The following is a 17,367-nucleotide window of genomic DNA, read 5'->3' as shown; positions in this document are numbered from 1 at the left end:
CCACAAGTGTTACGACAGAAGGAGCCCTGCGGGCGGGGCTCCAATTGGGAAGCCCAAATTAAAATGCAAAATATCAGAAATTGAAGGTTTTATTTTATTTTAAACGATTCATATAAACATCCGTTGAATCATATCACACGCAAATCATCAAAATCTAAACAGTATCTTTAGAATGTGGTGCTATGCACACACAACTCGTTTGCCAAGAAGGTAGGCCACCACGCGTTGTACTAAACCAAACACTTTATTCTATGCTCGCACGTAAGCACTGGGCGGGCTCGACTTTTGAGCCCGCGTATATGTCCCGAGGCCACGCCTTGCCCTCGGGCGTGGCCGGTCGGCCGAAAGGCGGGGCATGTATGCCAGTTCAACCTTGCGCCTCATGACGCCTTTGCTCCGGGCATGGCCCGAGCCGTGCTTCCACGCCCGGTCGCTCGCGCCACCCACTGGTGCGCGGAATTATTACCTGCTGGCGTTGTGTCCGCCACACGCGCCCCCCCAGAATTCCCGCGCACCTGAAGGGTGAGCTTGCGGGGAAGCCGGATGACTCGGCCAAAACACCCTCTGGCGATGCGTGCAGGGCTGGGGGGTGGCGGGACGGCGGGGGTGGGGGGTGCCGGGGTCTGCCCCGGACATCGACGGGCATTAAACGTTCATTAAACATTAAACGTTCATTTAACATTAAACGTTCATTGAACATTAAACGTTCATTAAAGGTTTACGAAATGAAAAACATTACGAAATTACGTTCACACAACCTTGTACACATACATCGTCACAATGAGAACATCGTCACAATTGACGTTATCTGAACGTGAATGTTATGCGGGATTCCGAACCTGAGAATACTGGAGACCAAAGCTGAAATTGGGAAAACGAAATAGCCTATTTTACTCCTGGAGATCCCAGGATTACCCACACAAAATATTGTTTTGGTCGGTTGAGCCGTTTTTGCGGTAGGCCTACCTTCGAACAGAGGGACAGACATTTGGTGAATTATAGTAAGATTTATCGTGAAATTTGAAAATGATTACACTATGACGTCATAATAGCCTTGACTCTTTAATATACGAAAATAGGAGGAAATAAAAATGCATTGTGATGTAAGCACGACAGTGCAATATATCATTTGTGACGTCACAATTGGCTGTTTTAATCGAACATATACAGCATATCGTCATATCAGTGTATGTACGCTGCGGTCGGTCGTGCACGGACGAGTTGCTCCAACAAATTGAGTTTTACTCATTTTTAGAAGAAGCAATTACGAGTGAACCAGAATGCTGCGGTAAGTGAGGGGAAGCCATGTTGTTTATTCGGTGGAAATGAAGGAAATGAGTGATTGAGTGTGATGTGTGGAAGATGACAGGGATTTGAGTGATTGTGTGGTGATTTGAGTGATTGAGTGTGATGTGTGGATGATGAGAGTGATTTGAGTGACTGAGTGTGATGTGTGGAAGATGAGTGATTGAGTGTGATATGTGGAAGACGAGAGTGATTGTGTGGTGATTTGAGCGATTGAGTGTGATGTGTGGAAGATGAGTGATTTGAGTGATGTGTGGTGATTTGAGTGATTGAGTGTGATGTGTGGAAGATGAGAGTGATTTGAGTGACTGAGTGTGATGTGTGGAAGATGAGAGTGATTTGAGTGACTGAGTGTGATGTGTGGAAGATGAGAGTGATTTGAGTGATGTGTGGTGATTTGAGTGATTGTGTACTGGACGTCAGTTGTTCGTGTGGAAGATGAGAATGAGTGGGCCGGTCCATGTGGAGATTTGGCTCAAGTCGTTCACGAACAGGCTGGCCAGGCCTGACGTTTCATTAAAAGATTAGGACGGAATGTGGATTGTTCATGGTGCCGGAAATAGCTCGCCGACTATTCGCGAAGGACACCGAGGGATATGTATACTTCCAGTGAAACGGTTTACCCAAAAAAAATTGGGAAGGGGGGGGGGCGAGGGGAGGGGTTGATTGTGGCTGGTGGACCCACAAGTGTTACGACAGAAGGAGCCCTGCGGGCGGGGCTCCAATTGGGAAGCCCAAATGAAAATGCAAAATATCAGAAATTGAAGGTTTTTTTTATTTTAAACGATTCATATAAACATCCGTTGAATCATATCACACGCAAATCATCAAAATCTAAACAGTATCTTTAGAATTTCAATAAAAGCCACATCACTGTTCATATCGGTAAATATTATTCCATCGTGTTTCGAATCATGATCGATAATCGTGTTCACAATCGCTATGTCGTGTGAACTCCCGAGACGTGTACCAAATTCCCGATCCGTGTAACTGTACCAAATAAACAGGTGAAAGGATTTTGAGCCGATAGCTGTTGCGGCCTTGGCGAGATCGATGGAGACAGCGATCTGTTAGCGTATTCACCGCCCAAATAGCTATGTGGAATTCTCTCATGTCGAGATTAAACGTTACGGCTGTTACGGCCTTGGCAAGATCGATGGAGACAGCTTTTATTATACTTTTAATGAAGGACACTGTCTCCAGCCCCAGTCCCCATCACGGATGTCGTCCGTTGTGATGCCCCGGAGCTGGAATTGGGCCTCGGCCTGCACAAACCAAACGTCGGCCTGTGCTTCCCAGAACTCCGGGAGTTTGACGGCGACAGCGTTGGTAGCCATGGCGCGTTCAGGGGTCAGCTACGGCTGAACCAGTCGGGGTCACCAGTGTGGTGCTATGCACACAGAACTCGTTTGCCAAGAAGGTAGGCCACCACGCGTTGTACAAAACCAAACACTTTATTCTATGCTCGCACGTAAGCACTGGGCGGGCTCGACTTTTGAGCCCGCGTATATGTCCCGAGGCCACGCCTTGCCCTCGGGCGTGGCCGGTCGGCCGAAAGGCGGGGCATGTATTCCAGTTCAACCTTGCGCCTCATGACGCCTTTGCTCCGGGCATGGCCCGAGCCGTGCTTCCACGCCCGGTCGCTCGCGCCACCCACTGGTGCGCGAAAATTATTACCTGCTGGCGTTGTGTCCGCCACACGCGCCCCCCCAGAATTCCCGCGCACCTGAAGGGTGAGCTTGCGGGGAAGCCGGATGACTCGGCCAAAACACCCTCTGGCGATGCGTGCAGGGCTGCGGGGTGGCGGGACGGCGGGGGTGGGGGGTGCCGGGGGTCTGCCCACCGGGGGGCGGCCTCGACGCGGAGGCAGAGCTGCTTGCGGGGGGTGGTCCAGGTCGAGGTGGGCCGGCTTGAGGCGGTCCACGGAGATACGATCTGGAGTACCGCCGATGTCCACGGTGAAGTGCTTGTCCCCGTTCTCCAGCACGCAGAAGGGCCCGTCGTACGGGGCTGCAGCGGTGCCCGGTGGGCGTCGTGCCGGACAAAAACGTACTCCGCCGTGCGAAGCTCTGGGCGACGTGTGAGGACGGGCAACCGTGGTGTGCCGTCGGCACCGGGGCGAACCTCCTGGCGGTCTCCTGAAGGGTGGAGCGCTGTTGCGCCGCGGACCAAGGTGCCGTGGAGTCGGGCATAAATTCGCCCGGTACCGGCAGTGGTTGTCCGAAGACCAGCTCCGCCGAGGACGCGCGCAGGTCGTCCTTGGGCGCCGTCCTGAGGCCCAGCAGGACCCAGGGAAGCCTGTCGGCCCAGCTGCCGTTGCGGAGGCTGGCCCGGAGCGTGGCCTTCATCGAGCGATGGAAGTGCTCGCACAGGCCGTTGGCCTGGGGGTGGTAGGCCGTGGTGCGGTGCAGCTTGATGCCGAGCCCTTGCGCCACTGCTCCCCAGAGCTCCGAGGTGAACTGGGGGCCGCGGTCGGACGAGATGTCCGAGGGGGCGCCGAACCGGGCAACGCAAGTGGTGATGAAAGCTTGCGCGACGTCAGCCGCAGCCGTCACCGCCAATGGCACAGCCTTCGGTGGTGCGGTCCACCATGGTGAGGAGGTGGGTGAAACCCCGCGAGGGGGGCAGAGGTCCCACCAAGTCGACGTGCACATGGTCGAACCGACGTTCGGGCACCGTAAACGGGGCCAACGGGGCCTGGGTGTGGTGGTGGACTTTCGCGCGCTGGCACGCGAGGCATGTCCTGGCCCAGTCGCGGACGTTCTTCCAGAGGCCATGCCAGACGAACTTTGCCGCGACAAGCTTCTGGGAGGCCTTCGTGCCCGGGTGGGACAGGCCGTGGATGGCGTCAAAAACCGGGCGCTGCCAGCCAGCGGGCACGATGGGGTGAGGCCGGCCGAGGTAGACGTCGCCCAAGAGGGCAGTGCACGCGACGTCGAACGGTACCTCGGTGACGCGGAGTCCCATGACGGCGGTCTGAAAGGCCTGGATGTCGGGGTCGGCGGTCTGGTCCGCCGCCATCCGGGCATAGTCGATCCCGAGGTGGACCGCGTGTGCGACGGACCGGGAAAGGCAATCCGCCACCGCGTTGTCCTTACCTGCAACGTGTCGGATGTCCGTCGTGTATTCGGACACGGCAGAGAGGTGACGTTGCTGCCGGGCCGACCACGGCTCGGCGACCTTGGCCATCGCGAAAACAAGGGGCTTGTGATCGACGAAAGCCGTGAACGGGCGGCCCTCAAGAAGATGGCCTAAGTGTCGGACCGCCAGGTGGAGCCCGAGAAGCTTGCGGTCGAAGGTGCTGTACCGGCGTTCGTGCGGGCGGAGCTGCCGGCTAAAAAACGCCAGCGGCTGCTAAGCACCATTCACCCACTGCTCGTGCACCACGCCCACCGCGTCGTCCGACGCGTCCGTGGTGAGGGCGATTGGTGCATCGGGCGCCGGGTGCGCCAGCATGGTGGCGTTGGCCAAGGCCAGCTTCGCGCCCGCAAATGCCGCGTCCATCTGCTCCGTCCAGGCGATATGCCCTTTGCCCGGCTTCCCCCAGAGGGCCTCGTGCAGGGGGCGCAGGAGCTGGGTGACGCGGGGCACGAAGTGGTGATAAAAATTCACCATGCCCAGGAATTCCTGGAGCCCCTTGATCGTGCGGGGGCGCGGGAAACTCTTGACCGCCTCCACCTTGGCCGGTAAAGGGATGGCCCCATGCCTGGTGATGCGGTGCCCCAAGAAGTCGATGGCGGTGACGCCGAACCGGCACTTCGCGGGTTTGATTGTCAGGCCATGCTGGCCCAGGCGTTCGATGAGCGTGCGGAGATGGAGCACGTGCTCCTCCCGGGACGCGCTCGTGACTAGGATGTCATCCAGGTAGACGTAGACGAAGGACAAGTCGCGCAAGACGCTGTCCATGAGCCGCTGGAATGCCTGGGCCGCATTTTTCAACCCAAAAGGCATCCGCAAAAACTCGAAGAGGCTGAAAGGTGTTATAACGGCTGTCTTCGGTAGATCGTCTGGTTTTACGGGGACCTGGTGGTAGCCCCGGATGAGGTCCACCTTGGAAAAAATGGTCGTTTTCGCCAACCGGGCGGAAAAGTCCTGAATATGCGGGACCGGGTAGCGGTCGGGGGTGGTGGCGTCGTTGAGCTGGCGGTAGTCACCGCAAGGCCGCCATCCGCCGCCGGGCTTGGGCACAATGTGCAGAGGTGAGGCCCATGCGCTGTTGGAGCGCCGGACGATGCCCAGCCGCTCCAGCGTGGCGAACTCCGCTTTCGCAATGGCGAGCTTCGTTGGGTCGAGGCGGCGCGCTCGGGCGTAGATCGGTGGTCCGACGGTGGGAATATGGTGTTCCATCCCGTGTTTGACGGCCACCGCTGAAAAGGTGGACCGTGTGAGTGCCGGGAAACTGGCGAGGAGGCGGGTAAACTCGTCCTCTGCCGGAAGCATACAGACCAACCTCGCCGGGACGGAACCGCTCAGCAAGCCGCTTGGTAAGCCGCTCGGTGAGCCACTCAGCAAGCTGCTCAACGAGCCGCTCAGCGAGCAAGCGAGCGAGCTGAAGGTTTCGGCCTGGACGAGGCGTCTGCACTTAACGTCCATCAACAGCCCATTCGCACAAAGGAAATCCACACCGAGCAGGGCCATTGGCATGCTGGCGGTGACGAAAGACCATTGGAAGCGCTTCCCCCCTGAATCGCAGCGAGAGACAACGCTTCCCGAATGTGCGGATGGGAGTTCCGTTGGCGGCGAGCAAGGCGGGGCCCCGGCCCGCGGCTTGCTTGTCGGACGCGGAGGCAGGGAGGACACTTACCTGCGCTCCAGTGTCGCACAGAAATCGACGACCAGACGAGGTGTCTGTGATAAAAAGGAGGCTGCCGGAATGGCCGACGCTCATGGCCGCAAGTGAGCGCCGGCCCGGTCATTTCCCGACCCATCGAAAGAGCACGGCGGGCGGCACGCCCTAGCCTTGCGGCCGAACCTGGCATGATAATAGCACCAGGTTTGCCCCGGTGGTGGCTGCCGCGTCGGTCGTGACGGCAGTGGTGGACGGGGTGTAGCAGCGGCCACGAGGGGGCGCGGCGCTGAAGCCTCCGCACCGGGATCCAGTACGGCGGCGCTATACGTCGGCCGCGTGTGCGGCGCTGAAGCCTCCGCACCGGGATCCATTATGGCAGCGCTACACATCGGCCGCATGTCGCAGGCCGCGAAAAATGTGTCCGCCTCTCTGGCCAGGGCGCGGGGTTCCGTTATGGCCGAACCAGCCAGCGCAAGCCGCACCTGCGCAGGTAGCTGGCGGAGGAAAAGCGCTCGGAAAAGGAAATCCGGGCGTTTGTCGCCAAGAAGGGACAACATATAATCCATCCGAATGGACGGTCGTGTGCGCCGAGGGCGGGAAGGTCAAGGAGGCGATCGGCGCGGTCGGCCTCTGTGAGCCCGAACGTGGTGAGGAGAAGTCGTTTGAGCGCCGCGTACTTGTGGGCGCCTGGCGGGTGCTGAAAGAAGGACACGACGTGGGCGGCAGTGCCGGGCCCGAGGGCGGCGACCACGTAAAAGTACATGGTGTCGTCCGTTGTGATGCCCCGGAGCTGGAATTGGGCCTCGGCCTGCACAAACCAAACGTCGGCCTGTGCTTCCCAGAACTCCGGGAGTTTGACGGCGACAGCGTTGGTAGCCATGGCGCGTTCAGGGGTCAGCTACGGCTGAACCAGTCGGGGTCACCAGTGTGGTGCTATGCACACAGAACTCGTTTGCCAAGAAGGTAGGCCACCACGCGTTGTACAAAACCAAACACTTTATTCTATGCTCGCACGTAAGCACTGGGCGGGCTCGACTGTTGAGCCCGCGTATATGTCCCGAGGCCAAGCCTTGCCCTCGGGCGTGGCCGGTCGGCCGAAAGGCAGGGCATGTATTCTAGTTCAACCCTGCGCCTCATGACGCCTTTGCTCCGGGCGTGGCCCGAGCCGTGCCTCCACGCCCGGTCGCTCGCGCCACCCACTGGTGCGTGGAATTATTACCCGCTGGCGTTGTGTCCGCCACAATAATTTCAATAAAAGCCACAACACTGTTCATATCGGTAAATATTATTCCATTGTGTTTCAAATCGTGATTGATACACTATGATCGTGAAGATCGTGATCGTGATGATCGTGATCGTGAATCGTGATCGATAATCGTGTTCACAATCGCTATGTCGTATGTACTCCCGATACGTTTACCAAATTCCCGATACGTGTAACTGTACGAAATAAACAGTTAAAAGGATTTTTAGCCGATAGCTGTTGCGGCCTTGGCAAGATCGATGGAGACAGCGTTTATTATACTTTTAATGAAGGACATTGTCTCCAGCCCCAGTCCCCATCACGGATGGGGCTCAGCGGTTTACCCGAGCATGACGGCGAAGGGCAAGGTACACGCTGGCCCGTTCAGTGTAGCACGCGTGCGGCCCCGGACATCGACGGGCATTAAACGTTCATTAAACATTAAACGTTCATTTAACATTAAACGTTCATTAAACATTAAACGTTCATTGAACATTAAACGTTCATTAAATGTTTACGAAATGAAAAACATTACGAAATTACGTTCACACAACCTTGTACACATACATCGTCACAATGAGAACATCGTCACAATTGACGTTATTTGAACGTGAATGTTATGCGGGATTCCGAACCTGAGAATACTGGAGACCAAAGCTGAAATTGGGAAAACGAAATAGCCTATTTTACTCCTGGAGATCCCAGGATTACCCACACAAAATATTGTTTTGGTCGGTTGAGCCGTTTTTGCGGTAGGCCTACCTTCGAACAGAGGGACAGACATTTGGTGAATTATAGTAAGATTTATCGTGAAATTTGAAAATGATTACACTATGACGTCATAATAGCCTTGACTCTTTAATATACGAAAATAGGAGGAAATAAAAATGCATTGTGATGTAAGCACGACAGTGCAATATATCATTTGTGACGTCACAATTGGCTGTTTTAATCGAACATATACAGCATATCGTCATATCAGTGTATGTACGCTGCGGTCGGTCGTACACGGACGAGTTGCTCGAACAAATTGAGTTTTACTCATTTTTAGAAGAAGCAATTACGAGTGAACCAGAATGCTGCGGTAAGTGAGGGGAAGCCATGTTGTTTATTCGGTGGAAATGAAGGAAATGAGTGATTGAGTGTGATGTGTGGAAGATGACAGGGATTTGAGTGATTGTGTGGTGATTTGAGTGATTGAGTGTGACGTGTGAAAGATGAGAGTGATTGAGTGTGATATGTGGAAGATGAGAGTGATTGTGTGGTGATTTGAGTGATTGAGTGTGACGTGTGAAAGATGAGAGTGATTGAGTGTGATATGTGGAAGATGAGAGTGATTGTGTGGTGATTTGAGTGATTGAGTGTGACGTGTGAAAGATGAGAGTGATTGAGTGTGATATGTGGAAGATGAGAGTGATTGTGTGGTGATATGTGGAAGATGAGAGTGATTTGAGTGATTGTGTGGTGATATGAGCGATTGAGTGTGATGTGTGGAAGATGAGAGTGATTTGAGTGACTGAGTGTGATGTGTGGAAGAGGAGAGTGATTTGAGTGATTGTGTACTGGACGTCAGTTGTTCGTGTGGAAGATGAGAATGAGTGGGCCGGTCCATGTGGAGATTTGGCTCAAGTCGTTCACGAACAGGCTGGCCAGGCCTGACGTTTCATGAAAAGATTAGGACGGAATGTGGATTGTTCATGGTGCCGGAAATAGCTCGCCGACTATGCGCGAAGAACACCGAGGGATATGTATACTTCCAGTGAGACGGTTTACCAGTGAGACGGTTTACCAGTGAGACGGTTTACCAGTGAGACGGAAGGAACGATGGATGATGAGTGGGAGTTGGGATGGATGAGGGGAAGGAGGGAAGGATGGATGACTGGAAGAAGGGACGGATGAGTACAAGGAAGGATGGATGGATTGCCGTTTGAAGGAAGGATGGATGATGAGTGGAAGGAGGGATGGAGGAGTGGAAGGAGGGATGGAGGAGTGGAAGGAGGGATGGAGGAGTGGAAGGAAGGATGGATGAGTGGAAGGGGGGACGGATGAGTGGAAGGATGGATGAGTGGAAGGAAGGATGGATGAGTGGAAGGAAGGAGGGATGGATGATGAGTGGAAGGAAGGATGGATGAGTGGAAGAAAGGATGGATGAGTGATTGATCTTCCACTCATCCATCCGTTACTTCCACTCATCCATCCAAAGTTCCACTCATCCATCCAAAGTTCCACTCATCCATCCCAACTTCCACTCATCCATCGTTCCTTCCACTCATCATCCATCCCTCCTTCCACTCCTCCATCCCTCATTTTTTTTTTTTTGTGTAAAAGATCGAGGCTCGTGTAAGAGCTAAGAGTGTGTAAGAGCGAAGAGCGTTTGTTTTATACTTCTCCCACCCCCCACCCCTTCCCACGCCTCCTCCCCCCAAGCCCTCTCCCTCCCACAGATCTCCCGATATCCCTGCTCTCAAATGTTGTGTTTGTGCGTTGCCCCTTCTCTCCCCATCTTGTCTACCGCTCCCCTTAGTATATGCTTCGTTTGTCTGTTTGATTTTTTTTGTGTGACAAATGTTGGCTCTTTCACGAGCCTCCATCCTGTATACAAAAAACAAACAAACAAAAAAGCTCCTTCCACTCATCCATCCTTCCTTCCACTCATCCATCCCTCCTTCCACTCATCCATCCCTCCTTCCACTCCTCCATCCACTCATCCATCCTTCCTTCCTTCCACTTATCCATCCCAACTTTCACTCATCCATCCTTCCTTCCACTCATCCATCGCTCCTTCCACTCATCATCCATCCTTCCTTCCACTCCTCCATCCCTCCTTCCACTCCTCCATCCCTCCTTCCACTCATCCATCCTTCCTTCCACTCATCCATCCCAACTTCCACTCATCCATCCTTCCTTCCACTCATCCATCCCTCCTTCCACTCATCCATCCCTCCTTCCACTCATCATCCATCCTTCCTTCCACTCATCCATCCCAACTTCCACTCATCCATCCCAACTTCCACTCATCCATCCCTCCTTCCCCTCATCCATCCCAACTTCCACTCATCATCCATCCGTCCTTCCACTCACCCAACCTCCTTCCACTCATACATCCCTCCTTCCACTCATCTATCCCTCCTTCCACTCATCCATCCTTCTTTCTACTCATCCATCCCTCCTTCCACTCATCCATCCCTCCTTCCCTTCATCCATCCCTCCTTCCCATCATCTATCCCAACTTCCACTCATCATCCATCCGTCCACTCACCCATCCCTCCTTCTACTCATACATCCCTCCTTCCACTGATCCATCCCTCCTTCCACTCATCCATCCTTCTTTCCACTCATCCATCCCTCCTTCCACTCATCCATCCCAACTTGCACTCATCCATCCCAACTTCCACTCATTCGCAACTGACTAAACAATGTATGAAACTCAGGAACATAAAAATAAATCCGTCCCTAATAGCAGTAAGTTGCATGCACGCTTGAACGCACGCGTGCGTGTACTTCACCATGGGTAACAACATGGCGCCTATTGTTTAGTTGGCCAAACTCTCTCTATCTACAGCTCTGGGTTGTGGCTGGTGGACCCACAAGTGTTACGACAGAAGGAGCCCTGCGGGCGGGGCTCCAATTGGGAAGCCCAAATTAAAATGCAAAATATCAGAAATTGAAGGTTTTATTTTATTTTAAACGATTCATATAAACATCCGTTGAATCATATCACACGCAAATCATCAAAATCTAAACAGTATCTTTAGAATGTGGTGCTATGCACACACAACTCGTTTGCCAAGAAGGTAGGCCACCACGCGTTGTACAAAACCAAACACTTTATTCTATGCTCGCACGTAAGCACTGGGCGGGCTCAACTTTTGAGCCCGCGTATATGTCCCGAGGCCACGCCTTGCCCTCGGGCGTGGCCGGTCGGCCGAAAGGCGGGGCATGTATGCCAGTTCAACCTTGCGCCTCATGACGCCTTTGCTCCGGGCATGGCCCGAGCCGTGCTTCCACGCCCGGTCGCTCGCGCCACCCACTGGTGCGCGGAATTATTACCTGCTGGCGTTGTGTCCGCCACACGCGCCCCCCCAGAATTCCCGCGCACCTGAAGGGTGAGCTTGCGGGGAAGCCGGATGACTCGGCCAAAACACCCTCTGGCGATGCGTGCAGGGCTGGGGGGTGGCGGGACGGCGGGGGTGGGGGGTGCCGGGGTCTGCCCCGGACATCGACGGGCATTAAACGTTCATTAAACATTAAACGTTCATTTAACATTAAACGTTCATTAAACATTAAACGTTCATTGAACATTAAACGTTCATTAAATGTTTACGAAATGAAAAACATTACGAAATTACGTTCACACAACCTTGTACACATACATCGTCACAATGAGAACATCGTCACAATTGACGTTATCTGAACGTGAATGTTATGCGGGATTCCGAACCTGAGAATACTGGAGACCAAAGCTGAAATTGGGAAAACGAAATAGCCTATTTTACTCCTGGAGATCCCAGGATTACCCACACAAAATATTGTTTTGGTCGGTTGAGCCGTTTTTGCGGTAGGCCTACCTTCGAACAGAGGGACAGACATTTGGTGAATTATAGTAAGATTTATCGTGAAATTTGAAAATGATTACACTATGACGTCATAATAGCCTTGACTCTTTAATATACGAAAATAGGAGGAAATAAAAATGCATTGTGATGTAAGCACGACAGTGCAATATATCATTTGTGACGTCACAATTGGCTGTTTTAATCGAACATATACAGCATATCGTCATATCAGTGTATGTACGCTGCGGTCGGTCGTACACGGACGAGTTGCTCGAACAAATTGAGTTTTACTCATTTTTAGAAGAAGCAATTACGAGTGAACCAGAATGCTGCGGTAAGTGAGGGGAAGCCATGTTGTTTATTCGGTGGAAATGAAGGAAATGAGTGATTGAGTGTGATGTGTGGAAGATGACAGGGATTTGAGTGATTGTGTGGTGATTTGAGTGATTGAGTGTGACGTGTGAAAGATGAGAGTGATTGAGTGTGATATGTGGAAGATGAGAGTGATTGTGTGGTGATTTGAGTGATTGAGTGTGACGTGTGAAAGATGAGAGTGATTGAGTGTGATATGTGGAAGATGAGAGTGATTGTGTGGTGATTTGAGTGATTGAGTGTGACGTGTGAAAGATGAGAGTGATTGAGTGTGATATGTGGAAGATGAGAGTGATTGTGTGGTGATATGTGGAAGATGAGAGTGATTTGAGTGATTGTGTGGTGATATGAGCGATTGAGTGTGATGTGTGGAAGATGAGAGTGATTTGAGTGACTGAGTGTGATGTGTGGAAGAGGAGAGTGATTTGAGTGATTGTGTACTGGACGTCAGTTGTTCGTGTGGAAGATGAGAATGAGTGGGCCGGTCCATGTGGAGATTTGGCTCAAGTCGTTCACGAACAGGCTGGCCAGGCCTGACGTTTCATGAAAAGATTAGGACGGAATGTGGATTGTTCATGGTGCCGGAAATAGCTCGCCGACTATGCGCGAAGAACACCGAGGGATATGTATACTTCCAGTGAGACGGTTTACCAGTGAGACGGTTTACCAGTGAGACGGTTTACCAGTGAGACGGAAGGAACGATGGATGATGAGTGGGAGTTGGGATGGATGAGGGGAAGGAGGGAAGGATGGATGACTGGAAGAAGGGACGGATGAGTACAAGGAAGGATGGATGGATTGCCGTTTGAAGGAAGGATGGATGATGAGTGGAAGGAGGGATGGAGGAGTGGAAGGAGGGATGGAGGAGTGGAAGGAGGGATGGAGGAGTGGAAGGAAGGATGGATGAGTGGAAGGGGGGACGGATGAGTGGAAGGATGGATGAGTGGAAGGAAGGATGGATGAGTGGAAGGAAGGAGGGATGGATGATGAGTGGAAGGAAGGATGGATGAGTGGAAGAAAGGATGGATGAGTGATTGATCTTCCACTCATCCATCCGTTACTTCCACTCATCCATCCAAAGTTCCACTCATCCATCCAAAGTTCCACTCATCCATCCCAACTTCCACTCATCCATCGTTCCTTCCACTCATCATCCATCCCTCCTTCCACTCCTCCATCCCTCATTTTTTTTTTTGTGTAAAAGATCGAGGCTCGTGTAAGAGCTAAGAGTGTGTAAGAGCGAAGAGCGTTTGTTTTATACTTCTCCCACCCCCCACCCCTTCCCACGCCTCCTCCCCCCAAGCCCTCTCCCTCCCACAGATCTCCCGATATCCCTGCTCTCAAATGTTGTGTTTGTGCGTTGCCCCTTCTCTCCCCATCTTGTCTACCGCTCCCCTTAGTATATGCTTCGTTTGTCTGTTTGATTTTTTTTGTGTGACAAATGTTGGCTCTTTCACGAGCCTCCATCCTGTATACAAAAAACAAACAAACAAAAAAGCTCCTTCCACTCATCCATCCTTCCTTCCACTCATCCATCCCTCCTTCCACTCATCCATCCCTCCTTCCACTCCTCCATCCACTCATCCATCCTTCCTTCCTTCCACTTATCCATCCCAACTTTCACTCATCCATCCTTCCTTCCACTCATCCATCGCTCCTTCCACTCATCATCCATCCTTCCTTCCACTCCTCCATCCCTCCTTCCACTCCTCCATCCCTCCTTCCACTCATCCATCCTTCCTTCCACTCATCCATCCCAACTTCCACTCATCCATCCTTCCTTCCACTCATCCATCCCTCCTTCCACTCATCCATCCCTCCTTCCACTCATCATCCATCCTTCCTTCCACTCATCCATCCCAACTTCCACTCATCCATCCCAACTTCCACTCATCCATCCCTCCTTCCCCTCATCCATCCCAACTTCCACTCATCATCCATCCGTCCTTCCACTCACCCAACCTCCTTCCACTCATACATCCCTCCTTCCACTCATCTATCCCTCCTTCCACTCATCCATCCTTCTTTCTACTCATCCATCCCTCCTTCCACTCATCCATCCCTCCTTCCCTTCATCCATCCCTCCTTCCCATCATCTATCCCAACTTCCACTCATCATCCATCCGTCCACTCACCCATCCCTCCTTCTACTCATACATCCCTCCTTCCACTGATCCATCCCTCCTTCCACTCATCCATCCTTCTTTCCACTCATCCATCCCTCCTTCCACTCATCCATCCCAACTTGCACTCATCCATCCCAACTTCCACTCATTCGCAACTGACTAAACAATGTATGAAACTCAGGAACATAAAAATAAATCCGTCCCTAATAGCAGTAAGTTGCATGCACGCTTGAACGCACGCGTGCGTGTACTTCACCATGGGTAACAACATGGCGCCTATTGTTTAGTTGGCCAAACTCTCTCTATCTACAGCTCTGGGTTGTGGCTGGTGGACCCACAAGTGTTACGACAGAAGGAGCCCTGCGGGCGGGGCTCCAATTGGGAAGCCCAAATTAAAATGCAAAATATCAGAAATTGAAGGTTTTATTTTATTTTAAACGATTCATATAAACATCCGTTGAATCATATCACACGCAAATCATCAAAATCTAAACAGTATCTTTAGAATGTGGTGCTATGCACACACAACTCGTTTGCCAAGAAGGTAGGCCACCACGCGTTGTACAAAACCAAACACTTTATTCTATGCTCGCACGTAAGCACTGGGCGGGCTCAACTTTTGAGCCCGCGTATATGTCCCGAGGCCACGCCTTGCCCTCGGGCGTGGCCGGTCGGCCGAAAGGCGGGGCATGTATGCCAGTTCAACCTTGCGCCTCATGACGCCTTTGCTCCGGGCATGGCCCGAGCCGTGCTTCCACGCCCGGTCGCTCGCGCCACCCACTGGTGCGCGGAATTATTACCTGCTGGCGTTGTGTCCGCCACACGCGCCCCCCCAGAATTCCCGCGCACCTGAAGGGTGAGCTTGCGGGGAAGCCGGATGACTCGGCCAAAACACCCTCTGGCGATGCGTGCAGGGCTGGGGGGTGGCGGGACGGCGGGGGTGGGGGGTGCCGGGGTCTGCCCCGGACATCGACGGGCATTAAACGTTCATTAAACATTAAACGTTCATTGAACATTAAACGTTCATTAAAGGTTTACGAAATGAAAAACATTACGAAATTACGTTCACACAACCTTGTACACATACATCGTCACAATGAGAACATCGTCACAATTGACGTTATTTGAACGTGAATGTTATGCGGGATTCCGAACCTGAGAATACTGGAGACCAAAGCTGAAATTGGGAAAACGAAATAGCCTATTTTACTCCTGGAGATCCCAGGATTACCCACACAAAATATTGTTTTGGTCGGTTGAGCCGTTTTTGCGGTAGGCCTACCTTCGAACAGAGGGACAGACATTTGGTGAATTATAGTAAGATTTATCGTGAAATTTGAAAATGATTACACTATGACGTCATAATAGCCTTGACTCTTTAATATACGAAAATAGGAGGAAATAAAAATGCATTGTGATGTAAGCACGACAGTGCAATATATCATTTGTGACGTCACAATTGGCTGTTTTAATCGAACATATACAGCATATCGTCATATCAGTGTATGTACGCTGCGGTCGGTCGTACACGGACGAGTTGCTCGAACAAATTGAGTTTTACTCATTTTTAGAAGAAGCAATTACGAGTGAACCAGAATGCTGCGGTAAGTGAGGGGAAGCCATGTTGTTTATTCGGTGGAAATGAAGGAAATGAGTGATTGAGTGTGATGTGTGGAAGATGACAGGGATTTGAGTGATTGTGTGGTGATTTGAGTGATTGAGTGTGACGTGTGAAAGATGAGAGTGATTGAGTGTGATATGTGGAAGATGAGAGTGATTGTGTGGTGATTTGAGTGATTGAGTGTGACGTGTGAAAGATGAGAGTGATTGAGTGTGATATGTGGAAGATGAGAGTGATTGTGTGGTGATTTGAGTGATTGAGTGTGACGTGTGAAAGATGAGAGTGATTGAGTGTGATATGTGGAAGATGAGATTGATTGTGTGGTGATATGTGGAAGATGAGAGTGATTTGAGTGATTGTGTGGTGATATGAGCGATTGAGTGTGATGTGTGGAAGATGAGAGTGATTTGAGTGACTGAGTGTGATGTGTGGAAGAGGAGAGTGATTTGAGTGATTGTGTACTGGACGTCAGTTGTTCGTGTGGAAGATGAGAATGAGTGGGCCGGTCCATGTGGAGATTTGGCTCAAGTCGTTCACGAACAGGCTGGCCAGGCCTGACGTTTCATGAAAAGATTAGGACGGAATGTGGATTGTTCATGGTGCCGGAAATAGCTCGCCGACTATGCGCGAAGAACACCGAGGGATATGTATACTTCCAGTGAGACGGTTTACCAGTGAGACGGTTTACCAGTGAGACGGTTTACCAGTGAGACGGAAGGAACGATGGATGATGAGTGGGAGTTGGGATGGATGAGGGGAAGGAGGGAAGGATGGATGACTGGAAGAAGGGACGGATGAGTACAAGGAAGGATGGATGGATTGCCGTTTGAAGGAAGGATGGATGATGAGTGGAAGGAGGGATGGAGGAGTGGAAGGAGGGATGGAGGAGTGGAAGGAGGGATGGAGGAGTGGAAGGAAGGATGGATGAGTGGAAGGGGGGACGGATGAGTGGAAGGATGGATGAGTGGAAGGAAGGATGGATGAGTGGAAGGAAGGAGGGATGGATGATGAGTGGAAGGAAGGATGGATGAGTGGAAGAAAGGATGGATGAGTGATTGATCTTCCACTCATCCATCCGTTACTTCCACTCATCCATCCAAAGTTCCACTCATCCATCCAAAGTTCCACTCATCCATCCCAACTTCCACTCATCCATCGTTCCTTCCACTCATCATCCATCCCTCCTTCCACTCCTCCATCCCTCATTTTTTTTTTTTTGTGTAAAAGATCGAGGCTCGTGTAAGAGCTAAGAGTGTGTAAGAGCGAAGAGCGTTTGTTTTATACTTCTCCCACCCCCCACCCCTTCCCACGCCTCCTCCCCCCAAGCCCTCTCCCTCCCACAGATCTCCCGATAT

This window comes from Myxine glutinosa, chromosome 10 (genome assembly GCF_964187855.1).
Source record: "Myxine glutinosa chromosome 10, kmMyxGlut1.1, whole genome shotgun sequence".
In the NCBI taxonomy this organism is placed as follows: Eukaryota; Metazoa; Chordata; class Myxini; order Myxiniformes; family Myxinidae; genus Myxine; species Myxine glutinosa.
The sequence above is the reverse complement of the archived record's forward strand: the minus strand, read 5'-3'. Positions refer to the sequence as shown.